Consider the following 9869-nt stretch of genomic DNA (forward strand, 5'->3'; position numbering starts at 1 on the left):
AATTTACTATCCAACACCTTCCCTACTATCCACGGGGACTGGAGTTGGAATAGTAAATTAAACCATTTACTATCCAGCACCCCTAAGCGCTATGCGTTGTAAAAGCATGCCTTGTAAAAACTGTGATGTAAAGGCATGCGTGGTAAAAGCATGCGTTGTAATGTCATACATCCATTAGTGAAGTGAGGTAACTGGCGAGTGCCATGAGAGAGAGGAGTCTGGATGCTATATTGTGGACAGTTAATAGAGGGGTGATCATGGAGTGTTCAGCCACGTGCTGTGGAAAGTGCCCATTTCGAATGCATAGATCAATTGCATGTGATGAACTGTGTTGCGACACCCGTGCTGTGAACGTGGTGTATTGCTGGCATCTGAATGCCTTGTATGTGGTGCCATTTTGTAGGTGTATTTCAGGTACATGTGTTTAACATTATCACTTGCTCAGGCGTAGACACTGAGATGTAAAGAAACTACACTTTCCATCATGCACTAGTTATGGTGATCGCAAGAATGGAGCACTTACGCTCGTATCAGCACTCAATGTTCCGACATTATTAATGGAGATGGGAACCATCTCTATGTTGTTATATTTTTTGTGCACTACTGACATTAAGGGACATGACCTGATGGAAAAATTGAATCCGAAGTTAGACCGAGCAAACACCCTTTAGTGACATGATGTATGTGTGAGCCTTAATTATGCAATACCTTCGAATCAAGACAATGCTGATTCAAACAAAGTTGGCAGCCATGCAATCTAAACCAAAACAACTCCTGTATTAATAAACTTACCACAAGCCACGCCACCCCTAGTGTTAAATAAAAAAGGCTGTGCCTAATTAAAGCGGAAGCTGTGGAATAAACAAAGTCACCGAGTTAAACTGCTGGAAAAGACGTCTCTAATGTTGAAAGAGGCATGCTCTTATATAGTGGATTCATTTCATTGGATGTCAATGTGAAGATTTCATCATAACACAACTATCCGCTAGCAGTGGCACCGCATGAAACAAATGGGGATTTGGGGGGGCGGCCGAACACCGGGAAGATTTGGGGCCAGTAGGGGGAGGGGGGTGCTCATGGAACAGAGTTTGGGCTGTTGGGCTGGTTGGGCTCTTTGGGCTCCCTTGGGCTCCTTTTGGGCTAGTTGGGCTGGTTGGGCTCCTTTGGGCTCCCTTGGGCTCCTCTTGGGCTTGTTGGGCTGGGGGGAGTATATTTACGCCCATTTTGTGTCACTGCCCACCATTTCGGTGGCAGTGACACAGCAGCCGGGTTTGGGAAGGGCAGGTCATTACATTTTTCCCACCCTCCCTCCCTCCTTTTGCTGGGATTGGGAAAATTGTCCTTTGTGGGAAGGGATCTTGTGAATCAGAGGGGTTTTCTTGGGAGCTGGTGCACTGGAAGATTGCTGTTCGCAGAGGGGGTTCTTTGTGTCGCTGGAACAGGTGCTGGTGTGCTGAGTAATGTGATGGCGTTGTTTTCCTAATTAAAAGGGGAGGGTACTGCAGGAGGCCTGGGCTGTTTGGCAGGTGATGGGGGACGCTGAGGTACACTGAGGTCAAGTTATGAGTATTTAGGTAGGGGGCCTGTTACAACTGGGGATGTTGCGTTTATGTTGCATTGTGGAGAATACTTAGGGGTGGGGGTGGAGGGCTGTGAGGCAGTCGAATATTTAGTGAGGCCTAGTTTTGTTCGGCAGAGGCCAGGTTGGGGTAACATGTTAGGGCGCACCTGCTTCCAATAAAGCGGCCTTTGTCACACCTTAATTTGTGTCTGTGGTCAGTGCTTTCCCCCCCCCTTACTGGTGGGCCCCAATAGTTGTGCCCGAAGGAGGCAGGAGCTTCGATTGAAATACACTACAGGGAAGGCTACTCTTGTGGTGCAATATATTTTGGAAACTAAAAATTAGCATTCACGGTATGAGTGAAAGTAATTACCTTGGGTGTAAATGTGACGCCTTCACGAACCGCCAAAAGAGTGTTGGTGCCTGAATGCAGAAAGCACATTAGTTTTTCAAGTAGAACATTCACGTGAACGAACGCAGGAGGTGTAGTGGTAAACAGAACCAAACAAACACACAAAAGGCATGGCGTTAAAAAGCACTGCACTGCACTGAACGTAGAATATCATATGCCTGAAAGTGTCAAGGCAAGAAACCAAGGACAGAAGAATCTAGGCACCTAATGCCACAACAAATAAAGAACAGAGCTGCCGACTAAGGTTCGAATCTCGGTTTCGGCTTTTCTGTACAAAAACTAGGAAAGTGCATGGAGGTAGAGCGTGGAGCGAGGCCGGGGCAAGTGGGCAGAGCGTGACCGAAGGAAAGGAACCTCCCATTTCCTTTTTCTTCTTCGAACGAAAATACTTAACCGCATCGCTGCCGCGGCTTTTCCCGCTGTGCGCGGCGATTTTAAAAACCCCGCGGTTCATGACGAGCTCAGCTCGTCATGAGCGCACGGCAGGTTACGCTCATAACGAGCTGAGTTCGTCATCAGCCTGGAAGGGGTTAAAGCCGATTCGGGGAGGGGGGTGGGGCGTGTGAGCGTGCGAGAATAAAAGTATGTGGGAGGGGTGGGAGGGAAGGGAAGAAATTGCCTCGCGCTAAGCACGAAACTGACATGAATGCTGTCTCACCATGAGATGTGGGGGGGGCGGGAGAGAAGGCTCAGACAGCGGGAGGGGTGACAGGGACACAAAGTAGTGCTTAGCTAATATGCAGTAATGAGGGGCCAATAGCCGGGGAAGTAGACATGGCTGCCATAAGGCGGGACTAGCAGCCTCTAAACCAACCAGAAGGCAGCATTTAGAAAACAACAAATGCACAAGCCAATTAAAAAGATAGATGGAAAGTGGGCGGGGCTTCCCCCACTATCGTGTATACAGCATCTTTCCCCAAGACAGCGCATGCGCTGCCTAGGCGAAACCTAAAAAGCGAGCAGCGTGAAAAACGGCTATTTACCTGTTGCGGGAGTAAGCAGACGAGACCATCGCGAAGAGAGAACACGAGCTCTGTGGGAGTCATAGGTCACAGCCCAAGGTCAGCAGCAATTGGCCTTTTGTTAAAAGGGCACAGTTGAGGGACAGATTGTGTGCTTTTTACAAGAGTATTCATGTTAATAACAGTGCCGTGTAGAAGCATGAAGGGGGGCTGCGATTAAAATGAATACTTTAAAAAAGACACACAGTCTGCCATTAAGCCGTGTTCTATTAACGAAAGGCATGCAGCAAGCCTAAAAGCATGATGTGTGCTTTCAGAATCGCTACTTTTAGAATCACTAATATATATTAGTGATGCTGAAAGCACACATCGCTGACTTCTATTTACATTCCTCCCCCTGTGTTGCGAGGAAACCATCTTCAAAGCTGATAAGTGAACTAATGAATATCACTTCTGAAGAGTGGACTGACCCTGGCAAGCAGCCGCTGCAGAGGTGTTTTAAGGCATGGATAAAGTGGGCTCTGGCCCAGGGCCCCTGTCTTTCAGGAGGCCACCTAATAGAGCCAGCTCTGTTCAGCAGAGAGTTTTGCCTTAATGACCTTGAATAATTCTTAAACAGATTGTTGTAAATAGCATTTCCTTTTCATTCATTTTTAATCTGGGTAATGTGTGAGAGTCCTTACAGACATTTTGCAGACAAATGTTGTGTTTTTATTTCATGCAACATCCATAAAAAATGTTTCTTTTAGATCTAAACAGTATCTCAGATATGAGAAATGGAAGGATGTCACAGTGATTATTTGCAGTAGTATTGTGAACTTCTACTGTGTTACAATATTGAAAACATACATCACTATCCCTGAATAATAACTATAAACACATTTAGAATTTGAACCAGTGTGTCTGTGCACTGTTTGTCATATGGCCAAAGAAGACAAGAGAGCTGTCTGGATCATAAATTCAAAGTTGATCCACACAGGGACCCACAAAATACGTTTTACCCAGAGCTCCCAAAAAACCTTAAGATAACCCTAAGCCACTGCTGGGTAGTTAGTTAGGAGAGCAGAGGTTCACTGGTGATGTGGAATGCAGCAGTTTCCCAGTTTCCTTATATATATATATTAGTTTATATATTAGTGTAGCTTTGTCGTTGTTGTAGACACACTAGACGGCACCTGTTTATTTCCAGAAGGACACAACCAGTGTATGACAGTCACCATCATGAAGGCCTGCCCCATCAAGCAGGCCTCCTGCGACCCAGTGCCTAGGTCCGCTGTCTGCACAAAAAAAGCAGGAATCCCCGTGTCAGAACCCCTGTCGCTGCACCCACACATGCGGTCGGATTCCTGGTGCACAGAGACTTACACTGCAGCACACAGAGGGAAAATATTAGAGGGAACATTGCTTGAAAGGCATTTAAGTCCTGGGGCCAGATGTAGGTAAATCTTATTTTCCGATTCTTAAATACCGAGTCATACCGACTCGGTATTTCAGAATCGGAAAATGAGATGTAGATAAAAAATCGGTAACAATTACCGAATCGGAATCAGTCGGTAATCGTAATCGGTATTTACCGAGTCGGAATATACCTACTCAGTAAAATCCGAATCGGTAAAACCCAAACTTACCAACGGTTCCATGGCCCATAGGAATGAATGGGAAGTCCCGACTCGGAAAATACCGAGTCGGAAAAAACCGACTCGGTATTTACCGAGTCGGTAATATCCGACTCAGAATTTGAAACTGACAAACATGTGAGCCTGTGAACCAATCAGGTACTCCAGCCACACCCAAATCCAAAGCCACTGGGGAACTAACCAATCAGATCCAAGCACCACACCCCAGTACCTGGGACAGGCCACGCCCATGCAGGTGCAGAAACCAACAGTCAGGAGAGCAGGAGGACAGAGTGTGGAGCAGCCTTCCCTGAGTCAAACAACACTGCAAGATGGAGAGTCAGGAGGCACAGAGAGATGCTGCAGAGCGCAAAAGGAAGCAGAAGTTCAGCCAGGAAGAACTGCAGGTGCTAATTTCCGAGATTGTAAGACATTACAGCAACATTTTCGGGAAGCAATCTCAGCATGTAGCAGAATCTATCAAACACAGCACCTGGTTGGAAATACAAGGCAAGGTAAATGCCATTGGTGTCACCCACCGTGACCTTGAAGATCTGAAAAAACGGTGGTATGACATCCGCATTATCACAAAGAAAAAACTTGCTGCCCACCGCAAGGAAAGTGCTGCAACAGGGGGAGGAAGAAACAGAGCCCCTAGACTCAGCAACATTGAGGAGATGGTGGCATCCACCCTTGAGAAGGAATGCATTCACGGCATCGGAGACGCTGACAGCTCAGCAAGAGGCGCAAAGAAACCAGGTAAGATGCAAGTACATTGTCATTTACCCATTTACCTATTCCCCTCACAGGACAAATCAGACTCCACAACAGGTTTAACTAATGTCCTGCAATGCATCCTGGGAAATGTAGTCATGTGTAGATACCTCAGAGCAGTCAGCGTGCCTTGCAGCAAGGGGAGCAACAGACAACTAGCTTAGGCAAATGAGAGACAGGCAAAAGTGCAATAGAAGTGTGTTTTATCATAAGACACAGGTGAACAACTCCACTGACACAATGTCCATGTCTGTCCACAGGAGAGTCAATGCGCAGCACAGCAGAGGTTAGAGAGAAGAGGAGGGAAGGAGCCGGACCAAGCACATCACACGGAGGGAAGGACCAAGAGCAGGCAGCCCTGATACCTGTGGACGCAACAGCACAAAATCCACAATCCCCTCTCCTATTTGGTAGTCAGGACACAGGAGCGGCTGAACAATCACCCACCCCCACAACACCATCCCCAGTGCTGGGAAGGGTAAGGTGCCATGATGTGCCCCCTCGCAGAATACTGGAAACATCGTCGGAGGAGGAGATGGAGGGTGACACACAGGACAGAGGCAACACCGAGCAGCAGCCCACTCCCAGAGTAACGCGGGCCAGTGTCCGAGGGCGACGGCCACGGGAGGCTGAGGATGTGCGTGAAGTTCAGGGTGTCTTCTGCGGACTGGAGGCCACCATGGTGAAAGTGCAGCGCCTGCAGGCAAAAGCGATGATGGGGGTTCAGAGGCAGGCACGCACTACAAATAACAAACTGGAAGCAGTAGGCAAGGGCATAGGGGAAATGGCAGAAAGCATGCAATCTATGGCGTCAGGAATATCTGACATTACACAGTGCATGACTGTCCTGTGTGACAAGTTGGACAGGGACCATTTAGAGAGACGCAAGGCCCGTGTGGATGTGCGTCAGCAAACAAAGGCCCTGAACAGGTTTGCCACTGCTACCACTGTGCTGTGCAGACGGTCAGTGACGATGCAGGATGCCATAGTGCAGTGCTGCAACAATTTAACTGAAGGTATGGCCAGGATGACCTCTGCTATGGAGCTCGTGCTCGCGCATCAGACTGGCACTGGAGGCGACACTTGTGCTTTGGAAAGCGAGGGGTCCACCAGCAGGAGTGGTGCAAGCACTCCTGTGCAAGACTTACGGAGGAGTGGCAGGCGTCGGGGAAGTGTGACAGGCCACAGTGAGAACATTGATTCACAGCCACAGCAGCCCCGCCCTGTGGTCCGTGGCCACAAACAATGACTTTGCCCTCCACCCGAGGCTGTAGCCACGGTGGTGTTAACCGTGACAACACACTCATGGAGTGTTTGATATTGTGAGCCCAATGTGAGCTATCAATGCTGTGGCGTAGTGAAAATTAAACTACTTACACAAAGTTACATTCATGCCTGTGTCTCTTTACTCACTCAGAAATATTGTTGTGTAATATCTTCCCGTCTCAGTCTCCCATCTGTAGCTGCTGCTACCACCGTAGCATGGGGCTCTGCCTCCTCTGGGTCGTCATCAATGTCCTCATGATATGTGATCTCCACCTCTGTGCCTTCCTTGGTGGCGAGATTATGTAACATTGCACAGGTCGCTATTATTTTGCAGCAGATGATTGGGGTGTACTGCCGTGCACCTCCACTCTTGTGGAGGCAGCGAAACCTGCTCTTAAGGAGTCCAAATGTGCGCTCAACAACGTTTCGTGTAGATCTGTGAACCACATTGTATCGCCTTTCACTCCTGGTGGATGGGTTGAGGTAGGGAGTGAGCACAAAGGACCGCAGGGCATATGCACTGTCGCCTAGGGGGGAGAAAGATAGACATTAATTGCAAGTACATGAGACGTAGATCTGATGTGAGTGTCATGGTGTGTCATTGTGATTTACCTAGCAGGTATCCATTTCCAAATTCTCCGGCAAGTAGGCGTGTGTATATTCCACTATTCTGGAATATATAAGAATCATGGGTACTTCCGGGGAACTTGGCTACGATGTCAGTGATGAGGTTCCCTGCATTACATATGACCTGGACGTTGATGGAGTGCGTCGATTTGCGATTCCTGTAAATGTGCTCTGTGGCTGCAGGTGGACAGAGTGGGACGTGGGTGCCATCGATGCAGCCTATCACGTGAGGGAAGTGTGCCAGTTGATAGAAGTCTGTCTTGGTTTTTGCTAATTCTGCTGGTGTTTCAGGGAATGAAATGTAATGCCCCATCCTCTGCATCATGGCATCAAGAAACCTCCTGAAGAAGTGGGACATGCAGCCCTGGGACACACCACCCACTGCAGCTATCACACTCTGGTAGCTCCCTGAGGCCAGCAGGTGTAAGCTACATAGCACCTGGACATGGGGTGGGATGGCATGGGCCCTGGGTGTTGGGTGGTCCAGGAGTGGGTGTAGGTCCCTGATCAAGTCCTTGATGGTGTCTGGGTGTAGCCTGTACCTCTGCAGTATTTCAGGCTCTGTCAGTTGGAACAGTGTTATCCTCTGCATGTACACTTGTTCCTCCCTTTGCCATTCTCTCTCTCCTGCTGCCTGTAGTCTCTGCCGTCTTGCTATGATGTAAAAAGCCGCCATCATGGGTCCTGAGGTGCATTTTGGGACTATTTTTATAGCCCTCCCCTGGTTACCACCTGCATTCAATCCATGGTAAATACCGACTCATAAATACCGATTTTCTGCAGATTCGGTATTTTTGGGCTTACCTACATCTCCATGGCCATTTTTTACCGTTTCTTATTTTCCGAGTCGGAAAATACGAACTCGGTATTTATGAATTCGGTAGATTCCGCCACGGTAATTTTACCGTTTCATATTTACCGAGTCGGTATGTTTCCGACTCGTGTTTTCCGAATCGGAATTTTTTGACCTCCTACATCTCATTTCATGGATTCCGGTCGGTAACGGCCGATTTTACCGATTTTCGGCCGTTACCGACCGGTAAACGCCTACCTACATCTGGCCCTTGCACCTCAATATTTTTGTGTAGATAAGAGTTTTGTTCACCCTGGATAACTCTACCATGACCTTCCAGCATATGCAGATTACATTCCCTTCTTCTGAGTGGTCCCTCTTGTCAACATATCTCTTTTGGATTCACTCCAATGTGGCCTAAACATGCACATTCAACAAACAAAGTTTAAAATGTTTAAAAGCAATTTAAAATCTACAAAAATAATTATATACAGGAATTCATGTGAATAATATTTTGCCACTCACATCCTATACTCAAGAACCTAAGGGCTTGATTTAGATCTTGGCATGAATACCGCCATGGCAGCCGTTCCAAGTACTTTGTCAATATGATGGCGGTCCATCTGCCATAATTAGATGTCTGCTGGCTAACAGTAGTCTGTCACCGTCATGCCTGCGGGTTTGTGCCGAGCCTATTTAGATGTTCCTTTTGTGCTGATGGTGTTCCGGCGGCGGAGTCCTGCGTCAGAGTGAGGCCATGGTGGTGTGGAGACAGGTAAGTACTACTCAAAAGTATCTTACTACGCATATATGTTGTGAATGTGTCATAATCAGCTGCAGCCCGAGCAGGTAAGAGCGGTGGGGCGATAGGGCCAGGTGAGTGGGGGATTTTGACAGACGATGAGGAACAATTAAATAAATAAATATTTTTCCCTCGTGAGCGTCCATCGAAATACCCCCTCACCAGGCCCCACTACCCCACCGCTCTTACCTGCACAGGTCACTGCTGGTCATAATGTAAATGTTTGTAATGTGTAATTCCTGTATTTTACACATAGAATTTCAATCCAATAGCATACACACGCTATTGAATTTACACCCACAAACACCACAACAAAATTTTTTAAGTGTCAATACAGGGGCATTCATTTTACCTCAATAAGTTTTAAAATGTAAACTAGTGCATTGCACAGGAGAAAAAACTTGCATGTAAGAGTAATGCAAAAATACACAAGGCTGCAGCAATTGTCCACACATGATTCATGGTAATACAATTGTAAAATAAGCTTACCTTAGATCCTGGCGACAACTGAGTTATTTGGCATTGTGGTGCAGTTGAAGCAGCAAAGGGAGGACCTGTACGATGAGGCTCAAGATGGAAACAGAAGTAGGAAACAGTAAAAATGTTAAGTTCTTACCTCAATAGGAGGTATTCCCACCACAGTTTCCTTGACTGAAAGGCACGTCATAATCCGGACAACAGGAATCTTGACTGGATTCCCTCTAATAGCCACTTCTGCCTCTGATGCCGTAGACGAACGAGCAATATTCTGGCGAGGCGTCGGGACTCTGAAGGTCTTCCCTCCATTGATCCACCAACATCTACATAGAGCAGGGGAATCACCAAATCGGCGGGCTGGAAGACAGTCAAAAACGTGATGGCGGGAACGGATCCGCCAACATCTAAATCACGCCCTATGTCTGAGAATCATTCAATGACGCAAGAGCTGCAACTTTAGATTCCACAGTGCTGTTAAAGGAAATAATTTTAAAACATGCCATTATGCTCTCATCAGGCAGAAGGACCTCCAACTTACCTTGATAATCACACCTACATGCACTTTCATTTACACAAATC

The 9869-nt window shown here is 47.3% G+C and overlaps 1 long non-coding RNA gene across 1 annotated transcript; it reads right to left on the reverse strand.

Annotated features, from left to right (window-relative positions):
- Window positions 1-5511: 5511 nt before the first annotated feature.
- LOC144785083 (uncharacterized) lies at window positions 5512-9630 on the reverse strand. Its single transcript, XR_013601754.1, has 3 exons — window positions 9430-9630; window positions 6739-7118; window positions 5512-6022 (listed from the first exon to the last, which is right to left on the reverse strand). It is a non-coding gene; the product is annotated as an uncharacterized LOC144785083 (long non-coding RNA).
- Between the last annotated feature and the right edge of the window lie 239 nt (window positions 9631-9869).

Source organism: Lissotriton helveticus, chromosome 10, assembly GCF_964261635.1.
Source record: "Lissotriton helveticus chromosome 10, aLisHel1.1, whole genome shotgun sequence".
NCBI lineage: Eukaryota > Metazoa > Chordata > Amphibia > Caudata > Salamandridae > Lissotriton > Lissotriton helveticus.